This window comes from Mauremys mutica, chromosome 26, assembly GCF_020497125.1.
Source record: "Mauremys mutica isolate MM-2020 ecotype Southern chromosome 26, ASM2049712v1, whole genome shotgun sequence".
NCBI classification, from domain to species: Eukaryota; Metazoa; Chordata; order Testudines; family Geoemydidae; genus Mauremys; species Mauremys mutica.
In genome coordinates, this window is record NC_059097.1 from 13,026,839 (window position 1) to 13,039,644 (window position 12,806).

At 49.0% G+C, this 12,806-nt stretch overlaps 1 non-coding gene and 1 pseudogene across 1 annotated transcript; both read left to right on the forward strand.

Annotated features, from left to right (window-relative positions):
* Positions 1-12,806, forward strand: part of LOC123356694 — a 125,830-nt pseudogene that overhangs the window by 23,270 nt on the left and 89,754 nt on the right.
* On the forward strand, positions 11,085-11,156 carry TRNAG-UCC. The gene has a single exon. It is a non-coding gene; the product is annotated as a tRNA-Gly (tRNA).

Consider the following 12,806-nt stretch of genomic DNA (forward strand, 5'->3'; position numbering starts at 1 on the left):
TGGGTAGCAGGAATGTTTTATGCTCTTGAATAACAATAGAAAGACCGATTCCCTTCCAGAAAAGGTAATTTCTTACTAAATCTGGATTTGGAGAAAAACATTTATTGAACACTTCTATCTCTTCTGCATTATTTTTGATAATTCTGCCATTTCTATCTAGTAATTTACCACTACCATTGTTAGGATTAATGTTATACTTTTAAAAATGTCCTCCTTATTTTCATTGATTAATGATTGATTTCTGATAGCTTCCCTTACCAGTTTTCTACAATTCTGACCGTCTAACTTATATTCTTTACTATTGACTTCCCCTTTCTTCCACATATTTTATTTGGAGAGTGTTGAAATTTCTACCAGGGAGCCACCAGCAGGGTCCAGAGACAGCCCCCTCTCCTGTATCAAGCTCTGGCTAGTGGGTATGTGATAAATGTGACGACCCTGCCTCCATCTGTCAGCTGGGAGACACAAAGATTCTCTCTTTCTACCCTCTGATGGCTCCTGGCTGCTCTAGGCAAGGTGGGGTGGGACTCTGTTAACATGGGCCTCCTGGAGCCTCCATTTACCTGGTGCTGCTGTTCCGTGAATAGTGGGGCTGTGAGTGGGGCAGCAGGTACTGAGTGTTGGACTCTTGCTCTTTCAGGGGCCGGTGACCTTCGAGGAGGTGGCTGTGTATTTCACCAGGGGAGAGTGGGCTCTGCTGGACCCCGCTCAGAGAGCCCTCTACTGGGATGTCATGCAGGAGAACTACGAGAATGTGACCTCGCTGGGTAAGGAGTCCTGTCCCCTGGGTTATTAGAAGCTGTGGGGTCTCTGAAGAACCTGAGCAGTAATAACTTTATACCTTTATTCATCATCCAAGTTTTGACAAGTTTCCTTGTCCCCCTTTTTTTGCCTCATCTCCCACCCACTAGTATAATTTTTGGACATGTGCCTTTTTGGTGCCGTCAGTCATTTTAAAACTGCATCGAATGTATCCTTATTGGATGCATTAATAACTACATTAATCACTGTAGCTCTCATGCCTTTTCCTCAGTGTAAGAGGAAAATATGCTGCCTGTAGAATTCTAAATTGAGTAAATAGGTGTATGACTCATGCCTGGCTTGTGTGACAGTCAGATGAGCTCCTCTTTCGATAGGAGAGCGAATAATGTTCCCATTCAGGACCCCACGGGTGAAGGGAGAACAGAGCCGTGGGAGGGGAGGAGAAGGGGGGAGTAGATAATTCTGGGGTGCCAGGACATGGGGAGGGTGTGTGCAGGGTTAGAGCTAAGCAGCAGCAGGGAGGGAGGAGGTTGTGAGAGACGAGGAGGGAACACAAGAAGCTCCCAAGGTGCCGGGAGGTGGTGCCGGCTGAGAGTAATGGGAAGAAGGGGAGGGGAGTGTGGGGGAAGGGCACCCGGGAAGTGGGCTGGGTGGGTCAGTGGGAGGGAGGAGAGGTTTGGGGATCTAGAGCTGGGGGGGGATCCCAGACCTTTAACCCCAAATCCCTGCCCAAGCCTTGTTGGTTTAGAACCTCCACTCCAGTTTTATTTCTGTTCAGTTTCACTTCATTATACATTCCCCCATCCCCCAAATATTATTATTTTAACTCTTGACCTCCCTCTCCCATTCATTACCCCCCTCTCCGTATAACCTCCCCATCTCTAGGCACAGTGACGCCGGCCACTGACCCTGAGTCCTTGCTGCATCCTCCCGCCCAGAGCAGGGCCCCTTCCCAGGCACAAATGGGCACTTTGTTGATGATGTCACAGGCTGGTGGTGTAGCCTGGACAGTGTTTACACCGATAAGATGACGTGTTGGGGTGCAGCTCGCCCATGTACATGGCTACTCACCATTAATGGATGAGATGAAATTGGGTGAAACACACAGAAACTTGATTTAATACAGACAGTTCTAATTGAAATCATAGGCAAGGATCAATACTCGTAACGATTAGAGTAAGAGAAGTATAGTAAAGAGGGGCTTGCACGGTGCGGACTTACAAGCTATGGACACCAATGGAAACAAAGATCGAGGGGCAAGGCAGCCCGTCAGAAGGGAGGCCCTGCTTCAGTTTACACTGTCTCGGGGACCTGACAAAATGAAAAACTGGTCACTAGGAGAGGTATTTTCTCCGCTTCCTTATGGAAATAGGATGGCAATATACCACATCTGCTCCTTCGCTCTGATTACAATAATGTCAATAGCTGCCCCAAATTATACCTGGCCTTTGGGAAGTCCATAATTAAGCATCAAGCATTAATACTCATGATTTACATCACTGATTTATTAATAATTCCAATATATGAATGCATCCAACGGCTGAGATACTTCATAGCAACCTAATTGCTAGAGCCCGCCCCAGACTTCCTTCTTTCAGAATCCTGTGGCGTATTCCACCCGCTTGTGGTTCCTCATTAGTCTCTCAAAATGAGGGTGCGAAATATCTGACCTGGGATTCTCTCCTTAGGCCTATTCAGGTAAATCCCAGACTTCAGCATAACGGCTCCCACAAAGCCTCAGCCTAACCGAAGGCCCTGGAATGTAGCAAGCTGAGGCTGTGTCTGCACTACCGCGGTAACTCAACCTACGCTGTGCAGCTCCAGCTGTGTGAATAACGTAGCTGGAGTCGATGTACCTTCGATCGAGTTACCGCAGGGTCTGCTTACCTTAGTCTTCTCATCAGGGTAGAGTACAGGGGTCGGCTGCAGACAGATCTGCGGTCGATTTGGCGGCTCTTTAATAGACCCGCTACATCGAGCACCGGCGGGTCGATCTCAGAGCGTCGATCCTGGCTGTAGTGTAGTCCCTGCCCTTAATGACCCATTTATTTATGTTCACCTCCTTGCCCCTCCACACATGTTCCAAGCTAATAAGCAATACTCTGATAACGACATCTTACCTCTAGCGAGTATAAAATTGCCCACAAGACGTGAGACTAGGTCATAGATCATAAAATCAGATCAGGATCAACAGGAGTGAGAGTTTGGAGAGAGTCTTGTCCCCCCTCTCCCCAATCTGCAGCAGCCACAAGCTGTCTTCCCTCCCGGCTCCTTGGATCTCTGAGCCGGTCCCTCCTGAGGCTGCCTGGCCCAGTTCTTGTTTCTGACCTTCTCCTTTCCCGGAAGAACGAGAGGCTGTTGTTCCTGAATGTTAGTGTTTAAACTCCCCCAGCGTGTGGAGAAGGCTGGGGAATTAATTCTCCCTCCCATTACCCCTGAGTCACTAGATTTCCTAATGCCCCAAAATGTGCTTTTGCGATGTCACAGTTCTGGGGTAGCGAAGCCTTTGACCTGCCTCCATGGTCTGCTCAAGGAATGGCCCCTCAGGTATCAGGCCTCTAGCCAGCCCCTCTCTATGGGTGGGGACCCACATGTCTCTTCTTTTAGACCAGGGTGTGAGGATTGCAGCTTGTCCTCCACTGTGTTTGCTGGACTAACGTCCAGCTCCTGTGCTTTGCTTTCTCTCCAAGGGCTGTGAGCAGTGTGTGTGTGTGATAGAGGTGGGAATTTTGGTGATACTTCTATGATTCCAATACACCCCTCACTTTCCCTCTGTGATTGGTATTGCTATGATTATAACGAACAGGAGACATGAGGTGTTTTGTCATGTATCTGTCATGGGGTGATATGAAAGGACTGCCTGGCACCAGCCTACATCAATGGAATACCCGACAGAGACAAGGGAATAATTCTCACCTGTCCATGGGAGGAGCTCCGCTTGGCTGAGTGAAGCACACATGGACTCGTTATGTTTTTGGGAGCAGGAAGAACTGGGCTCGCAGACACAGGGAGCTCTGCCGGAGCAAAGACGAATGGACAGGCACAGAGAAAGGAAACAGAAGCGTTTTCTACTGCAGCCTGGCTCAAGGGCATTGGCCAGTATGGACTATATTGTCTTCTTTGCTTCTCTGTGCTTATATAAGGACTCTCCAGTGCTGAGTTTCGGTTGACTAATAAACCCTGCTATGTTTTAACAGTCTGCCCAGTGTCAGAGCAAAAACTTGCTCTGTGCATTGACTGAGGAACAGTCACTGAACAGGAGTGTCGTTCGGCTGGACCTGCTGGCAGAGCTCACAGGTTGAAATAGGAGTGTTGAAGCCAGAGGCTCAGTCTCAGGTGCCGAAGCTACATGGCCTGTCCTTGTGGAAGAGTGGGACCCCTTGGGGGTCTAGTGCACTCGAGACGCCTCCCAAGGACTGTTTACAAGCCAGGGCATTGCCCAGATCCTGTGGATCCATGCCAGTGTGCCAGTGCGCCTTCTGGGGAAAAGAGAAAACAAGAACAGGATCTAAATGTGTAATTACCATCGCCCCCTCACCAGTCCTCGTGGGAATCCCTGATCAGTCCAAAGTGCAGACAATGCCATGTTTATGGGGGTTAGTTTCCAAGCAGGCATATTCCAAAGCCCTTCACACCAGTCGGACTTATCTCTATACACTGATAGAGTCTGTTCCCCAGTGTTCCCCTCCCAGCTCTGACACCGCAGAACGTTTACCCCGTATCCCTGCCCGGCCCTGACGCCACAGAGCCTTGCCTGTCTCCCCATTCCCTGTTCCCCCCTTACAAACATGATTCCAATTTCCTTTCCCCCTCCTGTTTGATCCCATTTATATAGGAATATTCTCAGCTATACCTTAACCAATCATGGTGCTGACATTTAACTAACCAATTCTAACATATTGTAACATAATTCTCTAACCAATTATATCCCACTACATTATTTACTTACCTAGCAACATTAATTATACAGCCGACAGAAACAATTAGAGAACCAGACTGATTAACAAGGTAAAAGTGGTGGCCATGAACTTAAAACGATACAGAAATGAGGGTTTCACAACCACAACCGTTGATAAGGGATTTCTTGCCAGACAGGCTGCTGTCAAACTAAGTTTTCTGTAACCATCTTAAGATCTGTTTCTTTATCTGGTGGTGATGGGCGCTCTCCGGACAGGATCGTCTTCCTAACAGCCCAGCAGCACCTTATTTCAGTGTGACTGGTTTGGGGTGTGAGGGTGTGACCCTGCGCTTCCCAGCTTATGGCTGCCCCTGCTGCTTAGCCTAAGAAGAAGGCCTCAGACTATCCTAGTGCGAGAAGGCCCAGACACAGGCAGACTGTGATTTTGATTCTTTGTTTTTATACCCCTGTAACTAGCTAAGTGGAAAAAATACACCTAAGTTCTTAGAGCATCGGCTTTACAGGCAGGCCTGACTATCTCTGTTCTAACTGTGGGTTCTACCCCTTCCCCCATTCTGTGTCTGTCTTGTCTATTTAGACTGTAAATTCTTCAGGGCCTGGGCCATCTACTATTCTCTGTTTGTACTTGTCCTAGCACAATGGGGACCCACTGTTAGTTGGCCCTGAGGCACTAAGGTAATGAATATGATTTATAATCATAACAACTCTCCTGCCACTTGGAGCCAAGGAAGCTGGCCTTGGGATGTTACTGCTTAAAAATGAGCAGGGATTACAACCATGGAATATTCTTTGTGACGAGTATCCCACAAATTCCACTGACCTCCCTTGTTTTCTTTGCCTGGAGTAGGGTTTCCAATTTCCAAACCTGATGTGATCTCGCAGCTGGAACGAGGGGAAGAGCCGTGGGTCCCGGACCTCCAGGCCTCTGAGAAAGAAGTGCTCCCGAGAGCTGCCTGCACAGGTGAGGACTTGGTTAAACCAACTCAACAACTGTTTAGGAATGCGGGAAACATTCGGGATGCCCTACAAAGACCCTGTGAGCTCTCCAAGCTCAGGATTGTTCCCTGCAGATGTGGAATCACTATGGCAGATGTCACTCATGGCTTCCCTCCTATTCTGACTGACAACTGGCAGCAGGTCCCTCCCCGATCTCGCTTTCCCCTGAGTGTTCTGGTGAGATGCAGACCAAAACTGATCCCTTCCTCTCTCCTCTGGGGAAGGGTTTGGGGAAAATCAGCTCCTGAGAGGTTTGATCTCTCCCACACACACATTTTGGTTTGTTCATCCCTTTTTCCATTCCTCTCTTTGAGATTTCCTTTCTTTCCGGCACAGGGAGTGACCTATGCCTGGATTCTCTCCGTCTCCCATCAGGTGATGGGATGGTGAGTGAGAATGAGGAGGAGAAAGCCCAGCAGGAAGATGCTGAGCAAGTAGAACCACATGGAACGTTATTAGGAAGATCCAAAGGGAATGTTTCTGGGAGTTGTGGACTCCCAGAAAAAGCCAAAGCCTGTGAGACTCAGCAGATCCCAGATGAAAACTTCAGTAGCCACTCAGACCTTATAACCCGCGACATAATCCACTTGGAAGGGAGACGCTACACATGCCATGAGTGCGGGAAAAGCTTTAATTGGAGCTCACGCCTTATCAGACATCAGACAATCCACACAGGAGAGAAGCCCTACTCGTGTTCTGAGTGCGGGAAAAGCTTTGGTCGTCACTCAACCCTTATCACACATCAGAGAATCCACACAGGGGAGGTGCTCTACATGTGCTCTGAGTGCGGGAAACGTTTTAAGCACAGCTCTACCCTGAGTGTACACAGGAGAATCCACACAGCTGAGAAACCTTATGGATGCTCTGAGTGCGGGAAGAGCTTTAGTCAGCGTCCATACCTTATCAAACATCAGAGACTTCACACGGGGGAGACGCCCTACACGTGCACTGAGTGCGGGAAAAGCTTCAAGCAGAGCTCTCACCTTATCACACATCAGAGAATCCACACGGGGGAGACGCCCTACACGTGCACTGAGTGCGGGAAAAGCTTCAATCAGCGCTCAAACCTTATCACACATCAGAGAATCCACACGGGCGAGAAACCTTATGGATGCTCTGAGTGCGGGAAACGCTTCAGCGGTAGCTCAAGCCTTACTAGACATCACAGAATCCACACGTGAGAGACTCCCTACACATGCTCTGAGTGCGGGAAACGCTTCGAAAAGAGCTCTCACCTCATTAGACATCGCAAAATCCACATTGGAGAACTGCTACAAATGCCTTGATTAGGGCTGGGAAAAGATTTAAAAAAAAAAAATCACATTTGCTAATATATCCCCCGGAGAGGTAACCTCAGTGCGAGAGGCAACCCCAACACTATCTGGAAGGAGGATCCCAACTACGGGAAGGTTTCCCTCTGCTCCCATTGACTGCTCTGCTTCCCTGGGCCTTTCTTCCTCCTCAACAGCACAGGGGCTGTCTGAGCAGAGGTGGGACAATTCTACAGTGTCCCGGAAAGCCTCATCAACATACCTCTCTGCCTCCCTTAGCTCCTCCAGTTCCGCCACCCTGGCCTCCAAAGCCCGTACATGGTCTCTGAGGGCCAGGAGCTCCTTGCACCGACTGCACACATACGCCACCCGCCCACAGGGCAGGGAATCATACATGCAACGCTCAGTGCAATAAACTGGATAGCCCCCACTCTGCTGCTGGGCTTCTGCCTGCATTGTCTCCTAGTTAGTGAAAGGGTGGTTTACAGGAAGGGGTTTTGGAATGTGGTTCGGTTTATAGGTTTTAAGGGGACTACAGGGAAGGGGTTAAGGCTGGCGAGGGACTCGCACTCCCTTCCCACTCCCCTTCCGAACTCCCTTGCGAAACTCCCTGTTAGCAGCCCCTGTTCGCAAAGCTCCCTGGTCGCTTGTGCGCGGCTTTATAAAGCCCTGGCCTGAGTGAATGCCCCGCCCACTGATGTTCTGAGTGCGGGAAAAGCTTCAAAAAGAGCTCACACCTTATTAGACATCGCAAAATCCACATTGGAGAACTGCTACAAATGCCTTGATTAGGGCTGGGAAAAGATTTAAAAAAAAAAAATCACATTTGCTAGTTCCCACATAGTGATCTGTGCACCATCTTCACTGTGGTCTCTCAGCTCCACCAGATGAGTTGCCTGCTTCTGCCTTTTGCAGCTCACCTTCTTTGGGGTCAGTCCTGTGATCTTTCCTATCAACTCCTTTCCTTCTGAGTCATAGGAGTGTGTGTCCCTCCTGCCAGGAATGTTCATCAGCTCCAGGTCAGGGAGAGGTTTGATCCCAACAAGCTACACTGAGGCAAAAACTACCTGTGCCTGACATCCACTAGGACTGCACATGGCGTTGGCTGCTCAAGTTAGTGATCTTGGTGTAAAAAGACAATTATAGTTGTAGAGCAGATGCCGCCCAGGTGCAGGGGTTGGCATTAGCTTTCCCCGTGACCTGACCTAAACAAACCCTGAGCTTCACAATTATACTGTTCCCCCATTTCAAAGCAATTGTTAGTCATCAAGTTCCCCCCTTGGAAACCAATAGTTTCAGTCCCAATTGCTCTGCTGTTGCTTCAGGTTGTGCTGCAGAGCAGATATTTTTGCTACCATTTTCCTCACTTAAAATATATTGAACTATAAGAAAGAGCAGGAGTATGGCAGGGATAGGGGAAAATGTCATGTCACCCTCTGTAACAGCAGAGGAAGATAGGGTAAGTCAGAGGGATTCCCTTATTCCCCATCACCATCCCAGTCCCCCTGTTGTTCAGTTGGTTAGGTCAATATTTTTTCTAAAGGGCTGGGAAGAGGATTCGCTAGTAAATGACTTGGAACTAAGCAAAATGCCCAGGCATTGGGCTCCCAAAGCAGTTGTGGCCCAGGCCCTGCAGGAGGTGGCTCCTGAAGAGATCTCCTTCCTAATCAGCTGCATGTTGCCTATTATTTGGGAAACGCAATCCCGGTCTAGGTAGGGATGGGAAAATGGAAGTGACATTTCCCTTCACCTCCCCCCCGGGTGATGCTGCAAATGTGTAGAAAATGAAATCCCTGTTGAATGTGATATAGCTGCAGAAAGATATTTTTAATAGAGACCTGACATTTGGTGTCTTACAGGGATTCTAAGTCGCACCTGAATTTAGTCCCTAACTTAAATTTGTGCCACCAGATAAAAGATCATAGTTGGGGGAGTTGTACCTCACTATCGCTACTGATCTGTTGTGCGGTTGCTGAAGAATTCTACACCAGAGAAGTGTCAAATTACTCCAAGTAACGTCAAAGGTGTGACAGGAACTCAGGTAGAAGTTGCAGGTAGTGGTGGTTGATTTTCACCCCAGAGATGGAAGCTGTGGTGACCTGTGGCCCAGGTAAACTATCTTTAGAACCTGCTCCCTAGTTAAGTGGCATTGGTCACACTCCTGGAGGACGCCATGATTAAATTGGGCACAACCATCTTTTACCATTTGTATCCAAAGTTTCATGAAGCACAGAGAGAAACAGCTGATTGCTTCAGAGCCATTCCATGCCCATGGGTCCCAATCTGGCTGCCTTGTTGGACAAGAAGCACTTCAATGCTGGGCAAATGATGGTAGCCAATGAGGGAATGAGGGGATTAGCAAGTGTGAAAATAGAGCACAGGTGGTTTTTCTCATGATGCAGCCTTCCCACGTCGTGCGAGACCCCTTCCCCCCACACTTCTGGGAGAAGCCCCAGGGAGAAATGAACTCACAGAAATGGAAGGCTCCTAGGTTATTGTAGAATGTGTCTTCACACAAAGCTCACTGGGTGGAAATAGGAATTAAGAGAAAACTGCCCTATGGGTTTATATGTTGTAATTATTGAATAAGTTGGTACCAGCGACAATGAAATTAAACGTGAAGTTAATTAGTATCATGGAAGAGGCTGATTATGTGATAACTTTCAGTGTTACAAGATAATTCAGGTTATCTTCTAGTTCTCTCCCTGCCCCCTCCTACTATACAGGAAATGGAGGCTAATCCTGAAATTAAACCCTCACTCCAAAGGAATTAGAGTGGGGGAACGGGTGAGAGAACTAGCATGTGTGAGAATAGAGACCCAGGATAGACTGTAATTATTTCTATTTCAAATGGAATTTATCTTGATAAATTTTAAATCTATTAAGAGGAAAATTACTTGAGACAGGATGTGTAACCTTTTACCTAGTTAGGAGGCAACAACCACAGACTTCTCCAGGTCTCTTGTTTGCAAAGCAAAGATGTCACATCAGCCAGGAGATGTCAAAATCTACAATGGTGATGGATGTGTGATGGGAGCTTTTCTGGGTTGGTTTTTCGGTTTGGTTTGGTTTCTTAATTTAATTTAAATTTTGCAACCAGTTATGTTTACAGGTGCCGCGGCCCCTGTTCCGTTTGAGCCCAGCTGTTTAACCCTCAGGCCTGGCTCTGGAATCCTCCCCAAAACTGGCCTTGTGTTTTTCCTTCATGTTTGATGTCTTTGGGGTTCACACATCACCACTACATGCGGTTCAGAGCAACAGATACTTTGAGAAAGTGATGTGTAACTTGTTTGTCCCTGTGTATAAGAATGCACCCCTGGGGCGGTGTCTTTGTCTGGCCTAGGGGGCAGTGGAGAGTCCCGCCACTGACTGAGCTGGTCCATTGTCGGGGGCACATATTGATAGTATGTCCTGCAGAGTCTGCGGGGAACTATTACCGTGCTTCGTTTGACAATAAACCTGGCCAGGTGCCTTCGTCCCTTATCAGAGTCTGTGGTCATTGGGGGTTCTCTCTGGCTCTGCTGTGCCAGCGATCTGCAGAGCCGGGGCAGCACACATGCAGCCGACTGTTATCAACAGCGAACAAGAGCAGATCACCACACCAGTGGCATCTGACAACAGGGTGAAATTTGTCATTATGGTCAGCGATTTTCATTTCCCTTCTCTGGGGGCAGAGATGGGGTTGGAGCTACCGCAGGCTGGGATGTAGAGCTCGTGTCCCCAGGGCCGGCTCCAGCTTTTTTGCAGCCCCAAGTAGGGAACCGGGAAAAAATAAATAAAGCCGATTGGCAGCACTTCAGCAGCAGCTAAAACGTGCCGCTTCATTCTTCGGCGGTAATTCGGTGGCGGGTCCTTCGGTCCCTCTCTTCCTCTTCAGCGACAGCTCAGAGGGGAAGAGAGGGACTGAGAGACCCGCCACCGAAGACCCGGACCTGCCGCCCCTTTCCATTGGCCGCTCCAAGCAGCTGCTTCCTTCGCTGGTGCCTGGAGCCGGCCCTGCATGTCCCCATCTATCAGTTACTCTAGGAACTTGTCTCTGCTCACAGGCTGCCTCCAGCCTGTCTGGCCAGCTGCTGAGCTCTGTGGGGTGAGTCCCTTGGCATAAGTGGCACCTGGGAGACACCCTCCTGCCAGATGCACTGGTGGTATAGTGGTGAGCAGAGCTGCCTTCCAAGCAGTTGACCCGGGTTCGATTCCCAGCCAATGCAGGGCTGTGCCCTTTTCTTGGCTGGGAATTGGTTTAATTTCAGTCCCGTTGTATCAGTTTATCAGTGGAACGGGAGAATGAATGTCCCACATCCCAGCAGGTCATTCAACACCCAGTGGAGGAAGAAAGGGGCGGGACTATACAGTGAGCTGCTGGAGTCATCCTGGCATTACAATGTTTGGTTTATTTTTTTTAAATGTTTCCTTTACCTCCCTCTCCATTTTGGACTCAGAGCCTTTAAGGGCAGAAGGGACCATCGTGATCATCTGGCTCAACCTCCTGCACCCCGTCCATAAACGTATCAAGCTCCGTCTTGAAGCCAGTTTGGGTTTTTGCCCCACTGCTCCCCTTGGGAGGCTGTTCCAGAACTTCACTCCTCTGGTGGTTAGAAACCTTCACCTAATTTCAAGGTTAAGCTTCTTGATGGCCAGTTTATATCCATTAGTTCATTAGTAGTGGGGGCCTGAGACAGTGTGGGGGAGGGAGAAAGCCTGGAGAACTGACCGTGGGAGCCAGAGAGATTCCCTGTTCCCCGATCACCCGTCTCTGGGAGGAACCAGTTGGAACTGCCCTTGGGAAGCTGCCGCTTATAACTCAGGTGTGAAAACATTATTCCGTTGGAATCAGATTAAAGCCTCCTCACACCCGGTGTCATGGTCATTGACCTGGCTCATTCCTGGGATGTTCCCAGCCACAGCAATGCAGTGAGTGGAACCAAATCCCTTTCCAGGGCCCAGGCGCACACACAAATCCTGGGGCTTTTCGTTCCTAGGCTGCTGGCGCCATCGTCTGGCCATTTGGTTTCACTCCTTTCTGTTAAAACTTTTAGCTTTCTGCACATCCAAGGAATGCATCTGACGAAGTGGGTACTCACCCACGAAAGCTCATGCTCCAATACATCTGTTAGTCTATAAGGTGCCACAGGACTCTTTGCTGCCTGCACAGAAATTGTAATTCCCTGGGAGAGATTCGGGAGCGTTTCTCTGTTTTGTGTTGTTAAGGACTGAAATATTCCCCGGGTTCCTCGATCCCAACCTGCCTCCCGTTCTACTGCCCATGCAGCCCCATCCCAGCCCTCAGCCCCCAGTCGATGCTGATTCCCTCAGCCCCATCTGGGCAGGGGGTGAACCCTGTCACTGCGCATTGCCTAGTTCCCCTAACTCTGAGGGACTTCAGCTGCTCCGTGTCCCCGGGGACCCTCCACACCACTCCCCTGCTTACCACGGTTCAGATATTGCAGTGGCATGAGTCTGCTTCTCAGCACCTGCCTCTCACTTTAGAGGCCCCACATTAATAACCATTTTCAAGATGAACTTACTGCGGGTTTTATCGCAATATCTGGGTGGGGGGAACCTGTTAAAAATATTCATAAAACTCCTTTCCCAAAATTGTCCCAGGGCTCTTGATATCCTGTGTATGGCACTGAACGGCCATTGACCATGTAGCTGATTGTGGTATAAACATCTTAGGTTTCCCAGCTAGATAAGATCCCATCAATACATAAATGTCAGGGAGCCCTGCCTGAAAGCAGTGACAATCTTAGAACAGTTCATGGGCAGAATTATTACACTAAAGCAGATGTGCAAAGCATGTGCCCTGCCACTGCGCTCCCTCCCCACCAATACAGCTAATGCCATAAGGCCCTGGGGGA